Below are 27,515 nucleotides of genomic sequence, written 5' to 3' on the forward strand. Positions count from 1 at the left end.
GCGAGGCGGAGGTTGCAGTGAGCTGAGATCGTGCTGTGGCACTCCAGCCTGGGCAACAGAGCAAGATTCCATCAGAAAGAAAGGAAGAAAGGAAGGAAGGAAGGAAGGAAGGAAGGAAGGAAGGAAGGAAGGAAGGAAGGAAGGAAGGAAGGAAAGAGAGAGAGAGAGAAAGAAAGAGAGACAAAAGGTTCTATATGGTTTATGAAACAGTATCACACACACTATTTAATCTCACAAGTATCCTTTGAGCTGAGACCCCTGTCTCCCTTTTATAGACAGAGCAACACAGCTCAGAAGCACAGATAAAATGGTTTTAACCACGATCCTACACTTCATGCACAGCAGAACTGAGACCCAAACACAGATCCTCCTGGATTCCAAATTCCATGCTCTTTCTCTCTTTCCACCATTTAATATCTCTGCTCCTACAGGTGGTAGCAAATAAGTCCAGTCAAAAAGTAGAGAGGAAAAGACAGAAAAGGTTTCCCATGCTCCCTAAACCACTGCAACAAGTGGCATTTCAGTGTCAGTGAGCAGGAGACAGCTCTGGCATGCTTGCGGCTCATGCAGTCCTCCAGATCTGCCTCACTATCCATGATGTCCCTTGATCCCAAGGAGAAAACCCTCCATTTCAAAATCATATGGGAATTGTAAGTACATCCAGACAATGGAATCATACTCAGCACTAAAAAAAAAAAAAGAAAAAAAAAAACCCCAATGAGCTATCAAGCCATAAAAAGACATAGAGAAACCTTAGATATATATTACTAAGTGAAATAAGCCAATCTGAAAAGCCTACATACTGTTTTAGTCAAACATGACATTCTGGAAAAGGCAAAACTATGAAGATAGTAAAAGGATCAGTGATTGTCAAGGGTTACAGTGGAGAGACAGGTGACTAGGCAAGACACAGAGGATGTTTAGGGCACTGAAATTATTCTGTATGATATTGTAGTGGTGGATACATGTCATTATACATCTTTCAATACTCATAGAAGGTACAGCAACAAGAGTGAACCCTATGTAAAGCATGGACTTTAGATGATAATGACATGTCAATATACGTTCATCGATTGTAACAAATTTACCACTCTGGAGAGGATGTTGATAACGGGAGAGGGGAAAGGCGGCTCCAAGATGGCCTAAAAGGAACAGCTCCAGGCTACAGCTCCCGGCCTGAGTGACACACAAGATGGGTGATTTCTGCATTTCCAACTGAGGTACCGGGTTCATCTCACTGGGGCTCGTTGGACAGTGGGGGCAGGACAGTGGGTGCAGGCCATCAAATGTAAGCCAAAGCAGGGTGAAGCACTGCCTCACCCAGGAAGTGCAAGGGGTCAGGGAATTCCCTTTCCTAGCCGAGGGAAGGGGTGACAGACGGCACCTGGAAAATTGGGTCACTCCCACCCTGATACTATGCTTTTCCAATGGTCTTAGCAAAGGGCACACCAGGACATTATATCCCGTGCCTGTCTTGGAGGGTCCCACACCCACGGACCCTCACTCACTGCTAGCACAGCAGTCTGAGATCAAACTGCAAGGCGGCAGCAAGGCTGGGGGAGGGGCGCCCTCCACTGCCAGGGCTTGAGTAGGTAAACAAAGCGGCCGGGAAGCTCGAACTGGGTGGAGCCCAGCGCAGCTCAAGGAGGCCTGCCTGCCTCCATAGACTCCACCTCTGGGGGCAGGGCATAGCCAAACAAAAGGCAGCAGAAACCTCTGCAGATTTAAATGTCCCTGTCTGACAGCTTTGAAGAGAGTAGTGGTTCTCACAGCACAGAGTTTGAGATCTGAGAATGGACAGACTGCCTCCTCAAGTGGGTCCCTGACCTCCGAGTAGCCTAACTAGGAGGCACCCCCAAGTAGGAGCAGACCGACACCTCACACAGCTGGGTACCCCTCTGAGACGAAGCTTCCAGAGGAACAATCAGGCAGCAACATTTGCTGTTCAGAAATATTTGCTGTTTGGCAGCCTACGCTGCTGATATCCAGGAGTGGACCTTCAGCAAACTCCAACAGACCTGCAGCTGAGGGTCCTGACTATTAGAAGGAAAACTAACAAACAGAAAGGACATCCACACCAAAACCCCATCTGTCAGTCACCATCATCAAAGACCAAAGGTAGATAAAACCACAAAGATGGGGAAAAAACAGAGCAGAAAAGCTTAAAATTCTAAAAATCAGAGCACCTCTCCCCCTCCAAAGGAGCGCAGCTGCTCGCCAGCAACGGAACAAAGCTGGATGGAGAATGACTTTGACGCATTGAAAAAAGAAGCTTCAGATGATCAAACTTCCCTGAGCTAAGGGAGGAAGTTCGAACACAACACAAAGAAGTTAAAAACCTAGGAAAAAGATTAGGCGAATGGCTAACTAGAATAACCAATGTAGAGAAGTCCTTAATGACCTGATTGAGCTGCAAACCATGGCACAAGAACTACATGACAAATGCACAAGCTTCAGTAGCCGATTCGATCAAGTGGAAGAAATGGTATCAGTGATTGAAGATCAGATGAATGAAATGAAGCAAGAAGAGAAGTTTAGAGAAAAAAGAGTAAAAAGAAATAAACAAAGCTTCCAAGAAATATGGGACTATGGGAAAAGACCAAATCTACATCTGATTGGTGTACCTGAAAGTGACAGGGAGAATGGAACCAAGTTGGAAAACACTCTTCAGGATATTATCCAGGAGAACTTCCCCATCCTAGCAAGGCAGGCCAACATTCACATTCAGGAAATACAGAGAACGCCACAAAGATACTCCTCGAGAAAAGCAACTCCAAGACACATAATTGTGAGATTCACCAAAGTTGAAATGAAGGAAAAAATGTTAAGGGCAGCCAGAGAGAAAGGTCGGGTTACCCACAAAGGGAAACTCATCAGACTAACATCTGATCTCTCGGCAGAAACTCTACAAGCCAGAAGAGAGTGGGGGCCAATATTCAACATTCTCAAAGATAACGGGAGAGGATATGCACATGTGGGGTAGGAGGTATATGGGAAATCTCTCTACCTTCCTTTCAGTTTTGCTGTGAACCTAAAACTACTCTAAAAAAAGAAAGTATATTTTTTAAAAGGAGTAGGTTCACATACCCAATTTGTCCCAAAAATATACTTTAAAAATCTCCAATGACTGACTTGTGTGTCAATTTTTAAATTTAATTAATAAGTAAAATTTCAAACTCAAAATGAAAATTGTATGAGCATCATCATAGAACCTCATCCTCATTTCTAATTAGAAATCTCACATCTTCCTAGGAGAGCTAGACCCTTCTGAGGATCTGCCCCCGAAATTTGGAAGGTCTTTTCCCAGTCTGGGGGATGGAGGTGAATATTCTAGTGGAAGTGAGTTGTTGCAGTTGGAACATTACCCAAATATGGAGCCATTCAGGGAGCTGTACTCCCCTTTGTGGTATCACCCTGAGCCCCAAGATTAGCAGGAGGGTCTGTGGACTTGTCTTGCGGAATTGGAAGCACATTTCCATTTGTATGAGTCATCCTGGTCGATTCAGCATCTGCTGCTCCCACCAGAATACGGATTCCTCTTCCCTCCCTCCCCACTCACTCCTGGAAAACATCTCCTGATTGTGGATGGTGCCCATGAAAGGAGGAGGAGGAGAAGGAAAAGAGGCACCTTCCTGACCCTACAAGCAATCTGTTCACACCTGGCAGCGTGAGCTTTGATTGTCCTCAACTCAGGTTGTATAACTACAGATGTCTCTAATTTTCACAAAGTAAAGGAGCCCTTGTCTGGAATAAATGAGATAGATAAATTAGACCAGGGAAGGGAAAAAGTCAAAGGTGTCTCCCCTACTTTTCATCTGAGGCGATCTGGGTGCTGTAATCTATTGTACAAATGTCTGCACACAGCATGCCAACACTTGCTTGTAAACTCACAAGAGAAATATCACCTGGAGACAATGAATAATGTCTGTTCCATGCCTTTCACCCCTAATATACTTTTTGTTTTGAAGGCATCATATGGATTAAGTTAGTAACACCCATCCTCACGTTTTCAAGCCGCTATCTCCTCCTAAATCATCTCTCTTTGGAACTTGACAGGTTATCACACCTTGTCTCATTTCATGCTGCAGCTTCCCACAAGCAGATTAGTCTTGCTTCACAAATCACAGGCTCCTTTCCTGAGTGAAACACCTTCAAAATCACAGTGACTTCCCCCAACGGGTCTCAAACTTCTTTTTTCCAAGGTCTATGCTGTTCCACCAAGGGGCTTCATTGTTCTGAAGCGCCATGCCTTGCTTCATCTCCTTGGCTGATGGTATTATCATAAAACAGCCAGAGAAGAATTTGCCAAGCCAGTGATAACTTCATCTCTATGTTTAACAGGGTGTCTTCTGGGCAGGGCTCCAGGCTGCCTCAGGCTTGTGAGCCTTCAGAGGGGCAAAGCAATGCCTAGAGCTGCTCTCACAGGTCTGAGGTGCAGAGAGAGAAGGGAAACAGATTTTCAGCACTATCCTAGTGGTTCTGTAGTTTACAAAGTTCAAGCACAACTGCTTGTGATTTCCTGACTCATTCCAAACCATGGATAAACCAAACACAACCAGATGTGGCAATTTCTGTGTAAAAAGACACCATGAGGGATCAGGGAATTTGACTGCTTCTCCCATGTGCTCCTATGATATACTTCATAATTGTAGTGGCCATCTGTTGCTTCTGCCTGCTCAGTATCCATTCCTTTGTCTTATGCCATTATCACCTTTATTTTTCCTGCAGGATCACATCTTAGTTGATGCAATTTGGGCAGAGCCTACTTCATGGTCCTAGTACTCAAGGAGAACATTTGACCAGGACTCAACGAAGAGAAGACTCCATCATCCTGGCCACAGTGATTGATTCAGGGCTACACATGTGGCCCATGTCTGAGAACTTCTTCAGGAACTACTGGGAAAAGATGTTTCCTTTCTACCGGGTTTGCTAAGCTGGTACAATGTAAATCTGGATCTGCTGGTGGACATCTTGCAGGGGAAAGATCCTTTGTGAGAACGGTGCCCTTAACGAATGAAGCACTGTCAAAAGTGAGAGACAGATATGAATATATTGCTTGACACCTGCATACAGTCATGCCTAAAGTCATTCTCACATTTTAATCATGAGACCCAATACATTTCATTTCTTAAGATGGTTTTATCTAGGTTTCTATTTTGAGAATAAAAGTTCTGATAAATATGCTACCCAACAACAAAAAGGAAATAAAAGGTGTCAGGTGTCTCAAATGATTCATGCATTGATTTATTTTAAAAGCACATATTGCCCAGGTGTGGTGGCAATGCACCTGTAGTCCCAGCTATTCAGGAGTCTGAAACAGGAGGATCACTTAAGCCCAGGAGTTCAAGTACAGCCTGGGCAACATAGGAAGACCCTCTCTTTTTTTTTTTTTTTTTTAAGAAAAAAGCATATATTAAATACCTAACCTATACCATGCTCTATGTTTGGTAAGGGACACAGAGACAAATAAGGCACAATCCTTGCCTTAAAGGTTTACAGTCTAATTTCCAAATTAATATCTCCAGCACAGACCTCTCCCTTGAACCCTGATTGCCTACTTGCAATTTAACACATCGAAACCAAGCTTCTGAATCCCCCAAAAACTGCTCTTTCCTGTAGCCTTTTCCATCTTAATAGCTGCTCAGGTGAAGAAACCTGGGAGTCATCATTGATTCATCTCTTTCTGTCATGCTTCGTATCCTAGCTGCCATTAAATCCTAATGACCATTCCTTCGAAAAAGATCCAGAGCCAATCCCTCTCATCACCTCCACCAAGGTCACTCTTGCCCAAGCCCAGATCGTCTCCTACCTGGGTGATTACAGGAGCTTTCTCATAGGCGATCTTGATTTGGCTTCAGCCTCCGTTCAGTGTATTCTCAGCAGAGCAGCCAGGGTGAGCCTTTTTTTTTTTTTTTTTTTTTTGAGGCAGAGTCTCCCTTTGTCGCCCAGGCTGCAGTGCAGTGGCATGATCTCAGCTCACTACAAGCTCTGCCTCCTGGGTTCACGCCATTCTCCTGCCTCAGCCTCCCAAGTAGCTGGGATTACAGGCACCTGCCACCATGCCCAGCTAATTTTTTTTTTTGTATTTTAGTACAGATGGGCTTTCACTGTGTTATCCAGGATGGTCTCAATCTCCTGACCTCGTGATCTGCCTGCCTCGGCCTCCCAAAGTGCTGGGATTACAGGCGTGAGCCACCGCGCCTGGCCCACAGTGAGCCTTTTAAAAAGCAAGTCATCACTGTCTCCTCTGCCAGGAAAGCTCATCCCTAACATCTACACAGATGTCTTCTGGGTCTTGGCTCAAACCTCACTTTTAAGTCAGGCCTTTACCGGTCACTCAATTTAAAATTGCATCACCCATAGAAAAAGTAAAACAAACAAACAAACAAAAAAATGCATCAACCTCTCCATTTAGTCTCCATAACATGAATTGCCAAGTAACATATTATATATTTTATTCATTTTTGTTTGTTAATTTATATTGCCAGTCTCTTCTAACTAGAATGTAAGCTCCATCATGGCAATAATTTTTATCTGTTTTGTTCAGTGTTTTAAACCGAGAACCTAAAACGGTGCTTTGCACTCAATAAATACATGATTCAATAGTAAAGCCATGGAATCAACCTAGATGCCCATCAACAGCAGATTGGATAGAGAAAATGTAGTATATATACACTATGGAATACTATGCAGCCCTACAAAAGAATTAAGTCATATCCTTTGTAACAACATGGATGCAGCTGGAGGCCATTATCCTAAGCAAACAGCACAGGAACAGAAAAACAAATACCACTTATCCTCACATGTAAGTGGGAGCTAAATACTGGGTACACATGGACATAAAGATAGGAACGATGAACACTGGAGACTACCAGAGTGGGTAGAGCGGAGATGGGGATAAGGGCTGGAAAAGTACCTATTGGGTACTACGATCCTTTATACCTCAAAACTCAGCATCATGCCATATACCCATGTAACAAACTTGCACAAGTACACTCTGAATCTAAAATAAAAGCTGACATTATTAAAAATAAATAAATATGTGATGAATGAATGAATGAACTGGTGTTCTTTTAGAGGAGGAGCCAGTAACAGAAAACAGTTGGTGCAGATTAATTCTGGGACCAATGCCCAAAACAGAACACCCTTTAGCACGTGCCACCTAGATCTTCTGAGCTATTCTATCTTCCCTAATGCCCAGTTCTTCCGCCTTTCTTTCCGTTCTTTGAGCTACCCATATCTGACCAGTAAATTTCCATGTTATGTTAGCCAAGGTCAGTTTCTGTTGCTTGCAACCAAAGATTCCTGGCTGATTCAAGGAGCTGAATGAACATGTAAGCCCTCACTACACCATGACCACTGTGACAATGCACAGAGATGTGGTAGTCTAATAAGGCTTTTAATGCAAATGGCATAGGGAGAGTTGTTTATAACTTAAATTCACCAAAAATAATAAAAATGAATGTCTTTACTCTGAGTCTTTCCTAAAATGAACATTATCCTGCTCATTTTAAACCTGCAAGACCTTGTTCATTTGCTAAATGTATCTTTTCTTCATAAAACAACATATTTGCATAAATATTCTAAAGAGATTCATGAGGTGATACTGAACAGGAGACTTGTGAATAGAGCAGAATACCTTCACCGCAATGTTAGAACTGAGATGATTAGACATGACGGATATGAAAAACAGCATAGGCCTTTAAATATATTTGATTCCAGTTTTTATGTAAAGTGGGAGAAGAAGAAAAGGAGATACACCAGAACATTAATGGTGGCTCTGTCTAGATAGAGGGATTATGATGATTTATATTTTATTATTTATCCCTTACTGAGTTTTTACAAGTTTTCTAGTTAATGAACAAATATTCCTTTGGAATTCAAAAGACAAACCTTTTTTTTTTTTTTTTAGGTATGAAAAGAGTCTGAAAACGGCATGCCCTTTAGTAAAACCTCCCAGTTACAAGCAAAAAGTCACGGGAGATAAAATGAGACCCTCACCTTCAGAAAGTCTTTTCCTTCTGGATAGCACCAGAACATGGGCAAAAGGGAGAAGAGGAAGCAGGAAGGGGAACAGATCGTAGATCAATGCTTCTCACATGACACCCGGAAAACCATCTGCAACAGAATCACCAGGGGTGCTTGTTAAAAATGAAGATTCCTGACAACCAGCCCATATCTGCTGTACAGAACCTCTGAGGGTCTTGAACAAGTTCCCCCAGTGAATTTCATGCCTGTTAAAGTCTAAGAACCCCTGGAAAGATGAAGGACACTACTTGAAGCTCCTTGGAGGATTTATCGAACCTCTGCTTGAATAATTCTAACCGAATGATAAAGCTTAACTCTGTAGAGAGAAAAATGCAATCAATCAGAACCATCACCAGTAGAAAGCAAAGTTTCTACTTTGCTTTCTATTGTGTAGACACAATGTATATCATATGCTGATGACACAACATCTGCTATCCCAACCCCCATAAATCCATCAGCCAGTTACCAAATAAGACAGTGGAATCTTCATTATGAAAGCTTATTTGACAAGTTATAATAATTGATCATTAAATCATTTTTCCCATGATAAAACTATCATCAGTGAAAATCTGATCAACCCAATTAGCACTAAACACATTTGTTTGGTCTTACTAGAATTTTTAAAGGACAGCTCTTTAATAGTAAATCAGTTTGATGCCTGCCTCGTCCTTCCTGCTTTTCACCAGACACTTTCAGCCAGAATAAATGACTCCTCAGGCTCTTCTACTCCTTATTCCCTGGGTATGATACATGCATTCCACTTCTGTGCCTGAGTCTCCCTGTGCCTCCTATGAATGACCCTCCTCTCTCCTTTCTGCTTTCCTGGATCCTCTCCTTAAGGCCCTGTCAATTAGGACTTGGCCACTTGGAGCAGAAGCCCAATGACCCGTGGCTTAACCCCAGAGTGGTTGGTTTCCTTGCCCAACAGGAACTCCAGGGCTGGTGCAGGTGCTTGAGGACATTACCCAGAGCCCAAGCTCCTTCCTTCCTCCCGCTCCACGCTGTGTGGCTTTTGTCCTCTTGATGGTAAGATGGCTAACCCTTCTCCTGGGCATCACGTCTGCCTTCCAGACCAAAAAAAAAAAGCACGTGGAGGGTAAAAGCACCTCTCCTATCACTCCTGCTCACTCAAGCTTGAAACACATGGTCACCTGGGTTTTCTTCCAGACCAGAAACCAGTCCTGCCAACTCTTCATTCCCAAAACCTCTTAGTTACCCATTTCATTCATTTTCTTCTGCCACCTTCTGTGTGTTCTCTTCCCCTCACAACCAGAGTGGTACAAAAGCTTTCTATTATGTTTATGACGATGCCTGCATTAGACAGCTATCTTTTCACCTTGTTCACGCCTTTGCACCTCACCAGAGGGAAGGAATCTTATACCTCTCATGTGTATCCAGCAGAGTGCAGACATATATGGGACTTCATGAAATACCTGACCAATTGGCATTATTATGCACACTGTGTGAGGTCAGCAAACATTGCACCTGGGGAGCCACATTTATGTGAACAGGGCAGTGTTATTCGTACCAATTTCTTCCAGAAATTTGTTCATTAGGCCACAATCACACCTTCCAAAAATGCATTCTTTTAAAAATAAGCGTAATTTTTCTTTTATTTTACAAACAATATATAAACATTTTTTTAAATCTATTGGTGTTTCTTTCGCAAAAATCTATTTTTTTTTTCATTAACTTCAAGTTCCAGGTTATACATGCACGATGTGCAGGTTACTTACATGTGGTGATTTGCTGCACAGATCAACCCATCACCTAGGTATTAAGCCCAGCATCCATTAGCTATTCTTCCCGATGTTCTTCCTTCCCCTGCCCCCTGACAGGCCCCAGTGTGTATTGTTCCCCTCCCCTATGTGTCCATGTGTTCTCATCATTCAGCTCCCACTTGTAAGTGAAAACATGTGGTGTTTGGTTTTCTGTTCTTGCATTACTTTAGTTAGTAGTTGCTGAGGATAATGGCTTCCAGCTCCATCCCTGCAAAGAACATGATCTCGTTCTTTTTTACGGCTGCATAGTATTCCACTGTGTATATGTACCACATTTTCCTCATCCAGTCTATCATGATGGGCATTTGGGTTGATTTCATGTCTTTGGTATTGTGAATAGTGCTGCAATGAACACACACATGCATGTATCTTTATAAGAGAATGATTTCTATTCCTTTGGGTACATACCCAGTAATGGGATTGCTGGGTCAAATGGTATTTCTGCCTCTAGATCTTTGAGGAATCGCCACGCTGCCTTCCACAATGGTTGGACTAATGTACTTTCCCACCAACAGTGCAAATCTAACTGAAAGTGGTGGTGTCACATCTTAATCCCCTGGAAATGTAGTTTCAAATACATTTTCTCTCACACAATGCTAGTGTTGTATTTCTCTTCATTGGTAAGTTTGCTCAATCCTGCATAAAAACCAATGTGGTCAACATCACTTTTCTCTTTAAGCAATTTAACAAGTCGATACAATAGCCTCTTCGTAAAATGCTGGGTTTCTCCTTGATTTTTTTAAATGCCTCTGATGGATCCTACTTGGAGGTTTCCTTTTTCCATGATCTGAAATGTGAAAATGGAATTATTGTTGAAAAAGTCAGGTTCTCCCAAAAACATAATCACCCTTCTTGGTGCTGTCTAGCCAATCTTGTTATCTACTTTATGTAATGTTTCAGAGAAAAATAAGATGTTTGGGGAAGTTTACTCTGTAAACAGCACACTTTGTGAGCAACTTAAGAAAGAGCTTAATGTCTATCCATAAACACCTCCGCCATGGTTGCAATAAGGGTCACTGTTGTAAACAGTTTACGGTCAATTACTTGATCAAACAGTCATTGAAATAAAAGGTATTCGAGTTCTCCTTTGTGCCTCTGCACTCCACACCCTCCACCCTTCCCCAGCAGAAAAATGCCTTTTAACTGGCTGCAGAAGGACTTGTTCACAAATGTTTCTAATTCAGCTAAACATCTTGATAGGAAGTATCATAAATTATATGTATAGGCCTGTCAGTACAATTTTCCACAGGGGTAACATGAGTTCAGTTTGAAATAAAATGAAAAACTTCAGACCAATTTCTGAACTTGCTACCTTGAGTTTTAATCCAAAGCCCACTTGTGTAAAGAGAGACAGCAAAATTCTGGTGCTCTTGGATTGAAACCTACAACTAACAAAGATGCTGAAGACACATTGATTCTATTTTTTTACACTCTTTTGGGAGCTGGAAAAAAATGCAAAAGCATAAAAATGTTGGAGATAACCTAACTTAAGATCTAGCAAGACTTTTGGTGTATTTAAATATCCACTGTGTTACTTAAGCTCATGCTTGACTTCCACTGAAGGGTTCCTTAGGAATTTCCCTATCCTAGACACTAAGAAAAGGGCCACCAAGAGGAAAGAGTGTGCTACCCATAGTAGACACTAAATACGCAAGGAGAGAGGGGAGAAGGGGGTAAAGGGGGAACTAGATTAGGGCTGATGATCTTGAATATAAATTACTTTTTAAATTTCAGTTGTACTCACTAACACAGCATTGCCAGCATATAAGAAGATCTCTGTTGTAGGAGTGTCTAGAAAGAAAATTAGCGTATTAACAACTACTTCTAGAGAACAAATTTAATGTTCTAGAAAATCACTGCAATACAGATGCACGGGAAATACACATTTTAGGTTTTCTTGTTTTAGTACCAGCACGTATGTATTCTGTCACCTTTTCATAAACCTTTTGTTTATTCACATAGTGAACAATACTTTTCCAATCCCCATTCTGAGACAATAATCCTATATTTGATGAAACAAGTAATAACACAGTGGTTATTTTATGCTTTTGCATATTTTTCACCTTTTAAGATACAATATATAAAATTTAAGAGGAGAAAGGCTTAGATTGACAGATTGTGACTATATAAACAAAATTTATTCTCCCTTTTCACTCATAGAGAAATCTATTTTAGAAATTATTTGGGGGCTATTAAATCAAAAGCCTAAGATTATATAACCAAAAAACAAATTCATCCAGAAAGATTCAGCATGATTGATAACATTTTCTTTTTTTTTTTTTATAAAAAACACTTCATATTAACTTCAAAATCTGGTCCCACAAATTTAGCATATGTACAACAAATTTTTAATTCCCCTTCCAGGTAACCAAGAAAAATAGACTTAATCTTAATTGTACAATGTTTATTGCAAGTATAGTTGAAACTCACCAATTAAGGGTTCATTGGTTTCTAAATTGCAGTTGAGGGAACTGAAACATACCTTTAAAATATTCATTACTTCACATATGATCCCATGTATGTGACGTTCTGGAAAACGCAAAACTATGGGAACAGAAAACTGATCCATCATAGTCAGGGGCTGTGGAAGGGGGAAAGATGACTGATTCCAAAGAGGTACAAGGGAATTTGGGGAGGTGATAGAGCTATTTTAGATCTTGACTGTGGTAGTGGTTACATGACTGGACACTTGTCAAAACTCTTAGAACTATAAACCTCTATAATGTATCAAAATTATTCCTCAATCAACCTGACATTTAAGACTATCTATTGAGAAAACAATTTGTTGAACAGTTTGAGTACAAAAATAAAATTATAAAATTATAAAATAATAGATTACCCAATTAGGAAGACAAACTTTTCAAAGAGATTAGAAACAGTGTTTGAATATAAACAGTGCTACCATATGTCAACATAAGGAGAAAAGGTGAGGCCGCTACTAACTAATGATATGCTAATAATAAATGTGTCCTATCTGGTTCTTTAACAAGGGCCTCTGCAGACAAGGTTAAGCTACTTTTTTTATGTACTTAATTGAGGTAAGAAAACTTCATTTCAAAATACACTGCAATGAAACCTAGCTTTCCTTCACTTGCAGAAATCAGTAATATTTTAGTCTAGGCCAGAGGCTGGCAAACTTCTTGGTAAAGGGCTAGATGGCAAATATTGCTGAGTGTGAATGAGTGTGGCTGTGTTCTTCTTCTTTTTTTTTTTTTTTTTTTTTTTTTTTGAGACAGGGTCTCACTCTGTCACCCAGGCTGTAGTGCAGTGGAGTGATCACAGCTCACTGCAGTCTCAACCTCTTGGCTCATGCAATCCTCCTCTGGTCTCAACTTCCCAAGCACCTGAGACTACAGTCATGCACCACTATGCCCAGCTAACTTTTGTATTTTTGTAGAGATGGAGTTTCACCATGTTGCCCAGGCTGGTTTCAAACTCCTAGATTCAAGCAATCTGCCCGCCTCAGCCTCCCAAAGTGCTGGGATTATAAACGTGAGCCACCGTGCCTGGCCGTGACTGTGTTCTAATAAAATTTTATGAACACTGAAACTTGAATTTCACATAAGTTTTCTGTATCCCAAAATATTATTCTTTTGATTTTTTGCAGCCATTTAAAAATGTACGAACTATTTTTAGATCAAGCACTGTACAAAAACCGGCAGGGGGCTAGATGTGGTCTGAGGGCCATAATTTGTCAACTCTAGCCTAGGTTATCAATAGATGCTTATAAGAGCTTCTTCAAAGTGTGGGTCTCTCATGTATTACAAACTCTTTTCTGTTAAGGCTGTCCATTCCAAGAGCTCTTGTTTTAAAATCACAGGACTTTGTCTCCCACATACAATTATTCAGATTGCTTGAGCTAAAATATTAGGTTGCAGCAAAAGTAATCGTGGTTTTTGAAAACTGTGGTTACTTTTGCACCAACCTAATATCAGAGGAGATAAAAGGTGAGGAGCCTCTGGAAACACATGGGTCATGGAAAGAAATTCTGACTGCAGTAAGAATAAAAAAGGCAGAAGAAAAGCAATGGATCCACACCCTTCCAACTAAGTTTCCTCAGGTTTCTAGACCAAAGTGCTTAAAGAAACCAGGTTGAACACCTGTACTGGGCACCTCAAGAGGGTCAAGGGTTAATGTCACCTGTTTGCATAGTAAATTGCTTATACTGGTATTCTTTTAAGCAGTGCTTAGACCGGCTATGACTTATGAACATGTACTTTTAGATATACAGTATGATTTGGTGGGTTTTTTTTTTTCCTGTCTTAGTGAAGACAGGAACGAGGAACATTTATCTGAAACAGATTGTGTGATGGAAACATTTCCAGCTGCACAAGTGCTGTAACATCTACACCCAAATTAGCTCATGAGTCAACATATCTCGTTTGGTTATTACATTTATTGCATCAATTATCTACAAATGAAATACAGCTGCGTTGTCAGTATCCCCACGTTCAAGCATATGCTTAATGAGATGGCAAGGTAGGAAAGATCAGGAGCACTTGCTGACAACAAATAAAGAAGAAACCCAATCCTTTCACCCCAGCCGGACGTTGCCCAGCTGAAATTCCTTTCCTTTATGGGCCGTAGTCATCATATTTTAAGAGCATCTAATCAGGTATTTATCCCAAACATGAGCAGCAGTACATTCGATTTGTTTACTAAACAGAAATTGGATAAATCTGGCATCCAAGTCACAGTCACCACTTTGCTTGTACAGCCCAAGGTCACTCGGGTCGCTCAGGTGGGGAGAAGGGGGTAAGGCAGGATACAAGAGCCACTTTTCCAGCCGCACAAGGCCTATTCTGATGTTTTGACAGAGTCCCGCTAATCTTTTTCACATTTCTTTCTTCGTAGTGGTAGAACCATATGCTCCCAGTTTCCCTGCAAGTATTTGTTTGAATTTTTTCTTTTTTCTAAGAGAGATGGGGCTGGAGGTCTGGAAGGATCTAGGCAGAGTCAGATTTGGGAATTGTCTCCATATTTCTACCAGTTGAAAGAATGTCCAAGGATCTCCCCCATTGCCAGTATATATTTTATAGGCACTGGGTGGACACCTGTTTTCAATTGCACATTCAGATCAGACGAGCCCTCTAGGAGTGGCCTGGGAGTGCAGGCCTGGCCCAGAGCAAGAGGAAAAGTCTCCTGCCCTGGGCTGTCTTTTTTGTTTGCTTTGTAAATGATTTCTGAGCCACGTGTGGGAGAAAGGCCTGCCCTGCTCTCACTTACATCATGCATGTGGAACTTGAGTCTCGCCATAGGAATGCCACAGAAGGGGACATTTGTTTAAGCTGCTGGTCAGCCAGGGTCTTCCTCACTGCAAATGGATTTGAGATCATAAACTATGGGAGATTAGTTTTAAGCCCTCACAGTAGACCTCACTGAGCAGACTCCAGGTGATAAGAAAGGCAGATGAGGGGCAGCAGGGGCCCAGCCCGGCACCCCTTTCCAGATGGCTGCACTCAGAAACCAGGGTCTGGGGACGGATATCCAGGGCAGCTGGATCACAAAGAGGTAGGCTAGGCAGGTTCCATCTACAACAGTTACGTGTGACAACATCTCCCAAAAAATAATTCACTGGGAAACAAAATATTTCACCTCCAGGTATAAGTGGGAATGTCATTAATGAGCCAGGTCATCTTCTCTGCTAGCCCCTAAACTCTTGAGCATACATTGAGAAATTGCTTAGACACCAGCTCCCTTCAGACAGAGAATAGGATTTAGGATACCTATTCCCAGGTTTACAGAAATCTTACCTTGACCACTTGTTAGTTCTATACCCAAAGACAAGTCAACTTCATGATCTCTAAACCAGGACACAAATGTCATTACTTACTCCAGACATTCCATAAATACGGAGTCCTAGGGTGCAGTTGGAGTTATCAGATTCCCTCACATCAACCAGAGCCCAGCAAAACACGGTCTTGCATGTCTTCACATGGCACACCACCTTATGGGGTCACCCTGTCCTTCCCACTCTCCAAGCTTTCCTGCTGCCAAACCCTGGACTTTGCTGTCCCTGCCCCCCATGGCCAAACTTGGCTTCCCACACTTGGTGAGGTGCTATCTTAGAAAGACTCAGATAAAGCAATTCTGTACATGTCTGAGAACAGCTGAATAGGACGTGTGTAGTAGACCAAGAAAATGCCTGACATCCAGTAAATAAGCCCAATCATTGTTTCAGTCTTCAACCAAAGGTAGGAGGGGACATTGTGAGGGACACCAGGGCCTTCCTGATAGCTTTCTGTAGGTCCTGCTATGTCATATTTTAAGAGATGTCAAAGGCAAAAGATAATCAGGGACAAAACCCCAGAGTCAAGACAGGTGGCACATTAATACCAAAAACTCCTGAGCCAGGCCACCTTCGCCACCCCCAAGCCTTCCTCTCCTCATCCACCCAGAACCAAGAGGAGGGTGAATAACAGGCCAATGGCAGAATCGGGGAGGCAAAGGTCAAGATGGCTGCTGCACTAACGTCATCTAATGATGCCCTGTCACCTCTCGCCTACTCGCCTATTCAAGGCGCTTCAGAACCCTTCAGGCTTTTGGATGCCTAAGCTATTTCTCCTCCCCTGTCCCCACTCCTTGTCCCTGCCCCTTATTTTTCCTTCCCACACCCCCTCAAGGATGATGAGGGCCAGAGTTTGGGACAGAAATGGCAAACCTGATGGATACTGGGCCAGTAGCGTTAGTATCTGCCACCTCGGCCTGAGTGTCCCCCACCTTCTTCTTGGCAAGATTTCATTTGTTTTGTTTTTGCAAAAGAAAGAGAAAGCTCCATGCCAGCAGTGTCAGTCAGCTCCAGGGGACGTAGCTCAGAGTAAAGGAGGAAATGTGGTTTTCACTGACACCCATGTTCAAGTGTTGGTTAATGACAGCAAAACAGCCACACAGTTTACATTCCTTTCACAAAGGGTTTCACACATGAGACCCTGGCATTCTCCCTCCTGTTCCTGTTATTGTCATTTCATAGCATGTAATCCCACTGAAATTAAACAAAAATTTTATGTTGTCTTTGTTTGATCTGTCATTGTGGGGTTATTTTCCCTCCCTCTCCCATGCCAATGCCACCCATCTCCCTCTCTCTCTCTTTCTCTCTCTCTCACACACACACACACTCTTCAAGGTGGGCCTGCTCTTCAAAAGCCAAAATCAACAAGATCAAAAAGTCGTGAGTGGAGCAGATGTTAAGTGGTCCCCCCGGACTCCTACTTAACCCTTTCCAGAGGTCTGGTTGTACCCTGACAAGGAATTGATTTGGTGGGGAAAGCAGCAGGCTTGGTAAACATGGCCCCACTCCTCCTTATAAATCTCCAAAACTAAGGACGGAGCAGCGATTCCACACAATTGCCATCTGCTCCTAGGGAAATGTACACACACCTGCCTTTCAAAAGGCAACTTTGACTGTGAACATGCTTTGCTAATTGTGGTTGTTTATGACCCAATGTAATAAAATTTGATGTTGCAAACTGGAAGTGTTTTCCTTGTTTTTCCTTAGACCCTCCCCTCTTCCTACTCTAGAACTCTTATCTGAAACCAGGTGTGTGAAATGTCTGAGTGGCAGTTAAGAAATTGGAGTCTTTTATCTACCTGACAGAGATGTATGGGGAATTTTAAGACCTAATGGCTAGAAATAGGCAGGAAATTAGCATGAAGGAATTTTTCCATATCTTACCTCTAAACACAGTATGCATTACTGATTTATCATATTAGACTGGGATCATATTGGAATGGCTACGACTCTTTAATACAGTGGAAAAAAATTGCAAGTAATTTTGAAGGACCTCAAAGCCATCTTCTCAAATTGCAGTCCTTTTTAAAACTGGAGGAATATAACCCAAGTTGTATATACACAATAAGATGAAAACATGGAAATTTTCTGAGGGTGCTTAGTTGGAACAACCTTACAAAATATTTACAGTAATCGGAATGATCAAGTTATTTTCCTGTAATCAGATAACTTTTGACTTTAGTTGAGTGGTCACTTGGTGAAGGAGAAACTATGTTTGCAAATCAAACACAGAATGTGACACGGCATTGAACAAATTTCCAGCTCCTTGAACCAAAGTTCTACGGTCATTAAATAGCCCTCAAAGATGCAAGCAACTTCTTTGACTTGGGGGGAAAAAAACACCTTTTAACGGCTTTAGATTCATGCTCTTTTTAATCAAAAGCATTCGATGGTCATTAGTTATATGTTTGTCAGAAACTCTAGTCTGTTTAAAACGTTATTCTTTGAACTGGAGTATCACGTTCAAGTGCACTGCAAGTCCATAGTGGGTTTTATTGCACTTTTACTTCACCTTTTCCCCAGTGGCAGGCGATTCAGGTTGCATATGAGCTGACAAGCATCAGCAACATAAAGTCGATGCGGGATGATAGACAGTGGGGTTTGTAACTTTCAAAGATGTGGGCAGCCATATTTCAGGGGGCAGACCCAAGTGACGGGTCTGCTTTAATTTACTTCTGTGTGAATATTTTGGTCCCAGGGCTTAGTTATGGAGTTTGACATCTCCTGAGGTGCTCCAGAAAACCATACCCAAGCAAAAATGTGCCAAATGACAACTTAATTACAACCAGGAGATACGGCATTGTGCAGTTGACCACTGTGGGCACCTCATTACCAAAACTCAGTCTGCCCTCACATTGTGTGCAGGAGGCAGAAAGCAAGCCAGTGGGGCAGCCTAACAGGGAGGGGGGCCATACCAATCCAGGTTCCAAATGCAGTGGAAAGATGAGAACCAGCCACACATTCGGCGGGCTGCCTCGGACCTAGGATCCTAGGTTCTGTCCTAACTGGCTCATTTCAAGCTGGGACTCAGTCTGTGCTTTTCCCCTAGCCTGATGTGCGGGACACAGTAGGCGTGCTCCGTGGCTAGTGCCTGATAACAGCTCCCAGCACCCTCCTTTCTCAGTGCCTGTGCTCATTCTCATTCCTCCTCCTGGAATATCCTTCTCTTCTTCTCCCGCAGCTAAAGTGCAACCCGTATTTCAAGGTCCCAGCTCAAATTCTATCTCTCCCAAAAGCTTTCTTAGCATCATCTAGATGTCATGGGGCATCTCTTTCTCCTCAGAAATGTAGTTAAATGTGGCCAGTTTCCAGTTTCTTAATCAGGTCTAGTGTGAAGCTCTCCCCTTCACATCCTCAAGTTCCTGAGACATAACCTCCTGTTTCACTCTGTGGCCAGTGCCCTGCATCAAACTATCTCCATTCTGCCTTACTAGGGCCAGAGCACACAACTTAGTGTAGGAAAAAGGATTTATATGAAGCGTTTCATAATCTTTGTAGGCATGGTTGAAGATATAGCACTTCAAAGAGAGGAATTACACTGAAAAGCATGCAACCTTGCATCCTCTCCTGGCTCTGTGTCAAGCTCCCACTTCCTTTCTCTCTCTCCCTGCCTTCTTTGCTCTCTCTCACTCTCCCCCGACTCTTTCCCTGTCTCTCCCTCTCTACCTCTCTCCCTCACCACCAACAACGACAAATTGCTTGCTTTGTCCTAGTTAGGGCAATTCATTCAGGACACCTGAGATCTCAGTTTCCATCCAAATTGACATTTCAGGAAATTTCTTTTGAAAAAAGTTACAGCATTTATCCTTAATAAAATTCTTTTGAAAACAATTTTCATCAATTGTGTTGCCTTGAGAATTTATATCCCTCTCAAACTCCCATGTTGTATACCTGCATGCTGTTGATTCTTATGTAAGAATATATACATAGTCTATTTTTTATATGAGCTTTTTGTGTGTTTATCTTATTCCTCCATCATTTGGAGAGTTCTGGAAAGCACAAACCATGTATATTCATTTTGCATTCCCTTAAAGACCATAGTACAGTGCTGTGCCCATATAGAACTCTCAAACTTTTCTGGAATTATATCAGAAAGCAGGTAAAATGATGATGCATTACTCCTCCAAGTAGCATTCAACTAGTTGAGTTTTATTGGGGTGGCATTCACAGAAGTATGCTCAAAGACTACTACCACCACCACCACCCGGTAGTAAGAATCCAAGTAGATACACTGTACACAGCTGTGCTTTGAAGAAAGCAGTCAAATCTCCTGTTAAACAAATTAATAGAATTTTGTCAAATAATTCATTTTTCTGATTAAATCCAAATCTGATTAACTGTTCTTCTTGGTTTAATATTCCTCTACAAATTGTTTAAATTTTATTTCTTTAAATATTATAAACACTCATATTTTATGCCTAAAAATGTCAGTATCTGGATTCTTTGTGGATCCATTTCTATTATATGTTGTTTCTGTTGATTCTCATTCATAACATCTTTTTTCTCTAAATGTTTAATGAATCATGGCAGTAAATTTCTTATTTTCCTGAATGGGGTGAAAGTGGTTTCCTCTAGTAGGGGTTTGCATTTGTAGAGCTGGGGGCCAGGGAGGGGAATCTGCTTGTCTGGGACCACTTTAAACTACATTCTTAAGTTTTTATCAGGCCATTCAAGTAGTTTGTCTTCAGGCTAAGTATAGGAGAGGAGCTTGTGGTTACAGCTCCCCTCATATTTTTCATATTTCAAAAACTACTATTTGTCTGACTCCTCTCAACAGCTAAGCATTTTCCTTCCAGTCCTGATTAGGAGAATGGGAGTGGGTTAGGAGAAAGGTTTATTTTTAGTTCATCCTTCAAGGCCAATAAATCCCAAGCAAGAAAACTAAAAAGGAAACCATAATTACATACTGGAGAACACCCACATCTAAGAGAAGATTGTAAAAGTAATCAGAGAGAAGAAATGGATTATAATCAAGGGGGTAGTTTTTTGACCAAAACTACAATGGAAGCCAGGAAAAAAAGTAATATATCTTCAATGCACTGAAAGAAAACAATTTCTAGCCTCAAATTCCACACCCAGCAAAATATCCTTCAAAAATTAAGGTGAAATAAAGATATTTGCAGACAAACAAAACACTAAGAGAGTTCGTCACCAGAAGAAAGAAATTCTAAAGGATTTCAAGCAGAAGGAACATGATTCCAGATGGCAGGTTAGAGATACAGGAAGAATAAAGAACAAAAAAAGATGAATATATAGGTAAAATTAAACAGATATAAACCACATTAAATAAAAATGATAAAGTCATTGTGAGATTAAGAATAAACAACAATAAGATACACAACAATTATAGCATATAATGTAAGAGTAGAGCAAATGGAGTTAATATTTTGTTTGAAAACAAGATACTGATTGATTGTAGACTTTGATAAATTAGGTATGCATGTACTAATTGCAGAAGTAATCACTAAGAGATTAGAAATGGAGTGTAGTAAAGAAAAAGATAAAATGAACAATAAACTCAAAAAAGAAGAAAATAAACAGATAAAGCTCAGATTAATAGCACAAAATAAAATGCTAGATATAAATTCAAATATAGCGGTAATTACAATAAATGTAAAAAGACTATTTGTTTCAATTAAAACACAAAAATTTGCAGACCAACTTTTCAAGGAAAAGGCACAACAATAATATTTTATTTCTTAGTCATTATATTAGCAATAGAACTAAAATTCATCTATATTCATACTTTTCAGAAAAAACTGCCTTCTAAATATTTTGTTTATCCTTTCAGTTTTTTCTAAAGACATTCATTTATATATTAAAATAGTAGTTTATGTATATGTTTTACAGCTTTATTCTCTTAAAAATATGAATATATTTTCATATTATTAAAACTTTCTCAAAGATTGCTGTTAGGATTAAATAATATATGTTCAGTAAATTCAGAAAGATTTTGCATTTATTATCATACCATGTGCATAGCATTTTATTGTATGGTTATAATGTATTTAACCAGTCTCCTACTGTTAGATATTGTGGTTGTTTTCAAAATTTCATTAATATATTTAGCTTCAAGGAAACTTCTCAGAGCCAAGTACTGGCACATAACCTTGATGATCCTTGAGCTATATTTCTTAGTATGTACATTTGATGCCTAGTGCAAAGTTACTCTCCAAAATGTTTGCAAAAATTTACTCTCCCACAAGAAATGTGTGTATTTCCCCTAGTCGAACGAGAGAGATTATTATTTCCCTTGCACTTTTCACAAGTTAAAGAAGCAAATCCGGAGCATTTTCTGTCACCCGATTCATTTAATCCTTCTAGGATCTCCAAACTTTTCTTTTAAAGTCAAAAACAACAGACACAATAGAATGGGCAGAGAGGAGCAAAATCTCTTTCTCCTTTAAAAAACTTTTAAAAGATGATCCTTAATTCTAATTTACTATTTCTTCTGACATCACCTCAAATTACATGTATTTTGAATCCAAAAAAAAAAACAAGATGGATTTTTTTATCTTTATTGGTATATTTGAGTCCTGTCAAAGCAAAGCTCAGAAGTAGAATCACAAAACTGTTAGATTTATATCTCATAGTTCCATGGACAAAACGCTAACATAAGCTCTTTGATCTGATGTTCACAACCCCTCTTTTCTTTCCATTCACACCACTCCATCCTGTGAGATGGTCTGTCTGGGAATATGAATTTGAGTGAGAGGAAGAATTCAAGTCCTTGCTCTGCCATTTTCTGGTTGAGAAAGCTTGAATGAGTTAACCTCTTAGTCTCCATTTCTTCCACGCAACCTGATGCTTACAAGCAGATTCTAGAACCACAGATGTGGGTACAGAATCACAGATCTGCCACTTACCAGCAGTTTGCCATGGACAAGTTCAATTATTCCACAGCTTACCTGTGAAATGAGTGTATTAGGAGGTTTATATGAGATCAATTTCTTAACCCAGTACCTGGCTCATAGTAAGTGCCTAATAAATGTTTTGCAGTTCACCTTCATCATTAGTGGATTCTGTATTTGCAAACTCATGTACTTGATACAATTAATTTGTAATATCAAAATTAATATTCATGGTGCTTTCCCAGTTGTTGGTCAACATTCCCAGAATAGCAAAACATTTGAATGACCCAATGTGCACATTCTCAGTGGAGATCAAACAAGGAAACACGGCCTTCCTGTTCAGCTATCACAGACACTGAAGTGCTATTTAGTGTTACTGAGCACAAAAAGGCTGTGATGTCCATTACAAAGAAAATACAGGTATTACATACACTTCATTTAGGCCTGGGATATAGTGCTGATGGCTATGAGTTCAACGTTAATGAATCAACAATATATATTAATATTAAATAGATATTTTTAAACAGAACTCTAAGACACATAAAGCCAAGATTATGTATCAATCAGTTGATGTCCAGAGACTCACATATTTCCCATTAATTCAGTATTCACTAGTTCAGTACTTGTGGTAACTTTATAGAACATAGCTACCAAGAATAACGAGAATCAACTGTATATTCTTTTTCAACTCTAAAATGAAGATTAGTAACTCCTGTTCACACAGCTGTCATGGTGATATTTATTTGTCAGGAAGTTTTATAAATGTGACATTTCCCATCTGGCTTATCACACTGGCTTCCTAACATGTCTTTCTTGACTCTTTCTCCTCCAGCATAATGGAGCTAATGTATATCTTTTATCAACCCAAAAGATTCCCATTGGCAGCCCAGGTGGTGGGAAAAAATATGGGCTCTGGAGGTACACTCATCTGGGATCCAATCCCCGTCTTTCTATTTAGCAATGATAATGACTTCGGGCAAGTTAGTCTTGAAACCTCAGTCTTCAATTTTCCTAGCCATCTACTGTGACAGAACGGACACCAAAATGCAGATTTTTGTTAAAACCCTCACAGAGAAGACCATCACTTTGGAGACTGAACTCCTGCATACAGTAGGCGAAGATTCAGGATAAGGAAGAAATGCTTCCTGACTAGCAAAAATTGACCTTCACTGGCAAACAACTAGAAGATGGACATCCTCCGTCTGACCACAAAATTCAAAAGGGGCACACTCTCTATCTTATTTTGAAGTTTTGTGGTGGTGCTAAAGAAGAAGTTTTATACAAGTCTCAAGAAGAATAAGCATAAGAGAAAGAGGGTGACACTGGCTATCTTGAAATACTGTATAGTGAATGAGAATGACAAAAACTAGTCACCTTCATTGGAAGTGTCCTTCAGATGAACGTGGTGCTAGAGTTTTTAATGGCCAGCCACTTTGACAGATATTACTGTGGCAAATGTTTTCTGACCTACTATTTCAACAAACCAGAATGCAAGTAATTGTACACAGTTAGTAAAAGGCATGAACCAAAGAGAAAGGAGAAAAGCAGGAAGGCAGGAAGAAAGAAATGAAAAAAGGGAGGGAGGAAGGATGGAGGGAGGGAAGGAGGAAGGGAGGGAGGGAGGGAGGGAGGGAGGAAGGAAAGAAGGAGGGAAGGAAGGAGGGAAGGAAGGAGGGAAGGAAGGAAGGAAGGAAGGAAGGAAGGAAGGAAGGAAGGAAGGAAGGAATTCCATTTTTACATGTAATACTTTCCTCTGCCTAAATGATAAAATACAAACTTAATCATTTAAACTGACCATAATATGCCCATCCAGACACCTCTCACTCTATCAGCTAGGGTGGAATATGCACAGGCTCCCTCCTCTGATGGCTGCAGAGCAGAGTGGAATCTGGGGAGGGAGGGAGGAAGTCAGGAAAAAAGGAAGGAAGGAAGGATGGAAGGAAGGAAGGGAGGGAGGGAGGGAGGGAGGGATGCCATTTTTACATGTAATACTTTTTTCTGCCTAAATGATAAAATACAAACCTGATCGTTTAAACTGACAATAATATGGCTCCAGCTTACCTATCACCCTACTTCCTTATGTAAATCCCTGACATCCTTATATAATCTTCTCACTGGGCCCCAGGCACATGTCCTTCCCTCCTGCATTTAGTGTTCACTTCCTCCTGTCTGATATGCAATTCTGTTTCCTCTCTATACTGTCTAAATTCTTCCCACCTTTCCAGGTCCAGTTAGACTCCTACTTCCTCCATGAAGCCTTTCCAGTTACATCAGTATACTACTGTCCGTAGACATAGAAAGACTGAGGCAAAGACCAAGAAGGGAATCTCTAGATCTATGAAAACAGCAAGACAGCACAAAAAAAGAAAAGAAACACCTACCTCCGTTAAATTTTTCAGCAAACCGATGTCTTACTCCCCAGCTTGGCTATTCATTTTTTATTAGTTTCACCCATGGTCTGCTCCCCAAATTTTATGTGTTGAATTTATTTATTCTGATTACAAAATAATCTGAATACTTTCTGTGTACTCAACCTCCGCCCCTATTCTCAAAATCTCCATTCTCTGGTCTACCCACTAGGCTAAAATCTGACTTTCCCAGTCCAATATTAGCAGTTTACATAGAACTAGAAATGTAGCCCACATATGGCTCATATGGTGTCACCAAATCATATGGGAAACTTCATAAGCATAAGCCCTACCTTACCAACTAGATATAAATTATTTGTTGGTAGCTCTTTATGTCTCCCACAGTTTTTAGACAGTGTAATGATAATAATGATATTAATAATAGAATAGAAAGCATTCATCAAGTGCTTGCTATGTCTCAGACAACATGCCAAGAACTTTACAAACATTACATATTTAATTTCCACAAAAAAACCTTTGCAATGTATCTCCGTTTTATACATGAGATAAGAAAACAAAAGCCCAAGAGAAAACAATGCTGATAAGATATCTAGTTAATAAACATTTGCAATGAATTTAAAACGAAACAATTCTATTTTTTTCTTTCAGATTCTCAAAGACAATCTATGCAACTCTGTAACTTGTTAGCTCCTTTTTTCAATAAGTTTAAAAAATTGTCAGACTGCAAAAAATAAGGCCATTTATTTCACCTAGAAACTTCAAATTTTCTCAAACAGGAAAATTTATAGAAACTTCCTAAGCCACAAAATATAAGAAAAAATAAGTCTCTAGCCATATAGGGATCTTCACAAATCTTGCACATGTTGTTTAAGGCTCCATGACTATAGTAAGAGCTTTTTTTTGATAATGTATAGGAAGAAAGCAAGTTTATAAGAACGTATATTCTCTTTTTCTAGCTAATAATAGCCTTCTTACTGTTGACCAAAAAAGTTAGTTTCTGGACCTGTACTTTACCTCACATAAATATTGCACAAACTAACACCGTAACAATATGACACTAGAGAGAAACATTGGAAAAACATGCAACGCTTCATCAGGTTGATTTTTTGGCAAAGATAGCCAAGATATCTGATAAGAAAGAGATACCTTTTAGCCATGAAAATTCAATCTTATCTGTGAAGCTAGATAACTCCTTTCCCCAACTGAATTGGACTGCCTGCCTACCTACAACACATATATCCTTGGCAAAGCATAGCTTTCTTATGTTTGAGAAATACCATTCTTTTTGGCCCATCATAAAGTTTGGGGAAATTGAGGGGTGGAGGACACCCTTATAGCTCACCAGTTCAATTATATCAACATAGTGACCATCACTGGCCTACAATAATACTGGCTTTGCACTGGTGTTGATTTTATAGTGTTTTTTCTTACCGAGGCCCAAAGGGCTATTGTTAACATATGATTTCACTTACAATAAAGATTTCTTCCAGGTACTTCTAGAGATAGTGCCAGTAAATCCTATAAAATCTCACTATCAAGTTATTATGAAAGTTAGAAAGACTAACAAAAAAAGTTCCAAAATAAAAGGTGTATAGCAATTTCAGCGGATGCGTGGTCCTGGCCTACCTCACCATACCAGTGCACTCTCCTTCCAGAATGTAAGATACACATGCTTAATATTCAGGTTGTTGCTGGAAACACTGAGTCATATTTGGAGGCATGAGCTCAGACCTGACCTAGAATATAATTGTAATTCCCCTCATACTCAGGAGAAGAGAATATGGGTAAAATATGAAGAAAGTCATATCAACAAAAACTCATCTAAATTTTATCCTCTAAGTCCTCACCAAATCATAACTCATCATGTCAGTTTACTAGATACATTTAAAATCCAACTTCAGATATAGCATCAGCAATGCACAGTGGTGCCCCAGTAATCTTAGTACTTAAGGATAAGTAAGCTATACTTTGGCTTCTCCTCTCTGAACAAATCTGTGTTTATAATAAGCGTACCAAATCTGCCCCAGCAGAGCAACCCAGTATTTCAATCATCTTCCCAATGTGTGTAACAGCAATGGGAACAACCAGTAGTCAACTAGATTTTGTCATAAAGAGACGAAGAGATCCAATGACTATGCCACCATTTGCTTATGTCTATAGCCTACATTTCCTGACTGCAAACGAAAAACATCTACTTCTTCAGGGTGGCAATGAGCTAGTTAGTAATGGCAGAAGTATGTAACAAGTATTTCTTACAATAATAAGAATAAATGTTTCAAAGAGAAAGAAATTATATAGATTGTAGGGTTGGCATCAGTGGGTTAAATTTCCACCAGATTTAGAAAGAGAGTTTTCATGCATGTTACTTCAAATTCAGAATTGTCATTTATTTCAAAGAACTTCTCCAATTGCTGTGTTATTACTAGAATGACCCACTCTTTACAACTTTCCTGGGACAGTCTTGATTTTAACACTGAAAGTCTCTCAAGCTGGGCCTCCAATTAGGGTGAGAAACTTAACCCAATTTTCCTGGAATTGTGTCCATTTTAAAATTGAAAGTTCCCATCTCCCAGAAATCTCTTCAGTCCATGGAAAACCAGGATGGTTGGTCACCTTAGTTGTCACACAGAGAAAATACAAATATGTTATAGGCCTTCATTTTGTCTATCTTGAAAATCGGAACTTCACTGGTAGACGT

General features: G+C 40.2%; 1 long non-coding RNA gene across 1 annotated transcript; it reads right to left on the reverse strand.

Moving 5' to 3' along the window:
- Positions 1 to 3,134: 3,134 nt before the first annotated feature.
- LOC107976841 (uncharacterized) lies at positions 3,135 to 9,439 on the reverse strand. The gene is made up of 3 exons (XR_001721120.2): positions 9,365 to 9,439; positions 8,002 to 8,118; positions 3,135 to 5,021 (listed from the first exon to the last, which is right to left on the reverse strand). It is a non-coding gene; the product is annotated as an uncharacterized LOC107976841 (long non-coding RNA).
- Positions 9,440 to 27,515: the final 18,076 nt, after the last annotated feature.

Source organism: Pan troglodytes, chromosome 11 (assembly GCF_028858775.2).
Source record: "Pan troglodytes isolate AG18354 chromosome 11, NHGRI_mPanTro3-v2.0_pri, whole genome shotgun sequence".
NCBI classification, from domain to species: Eukaryota; Metazoa; Chordata; class Mammalia; order Primates; family Hominidae; genus Pan; species Pan troglodytes.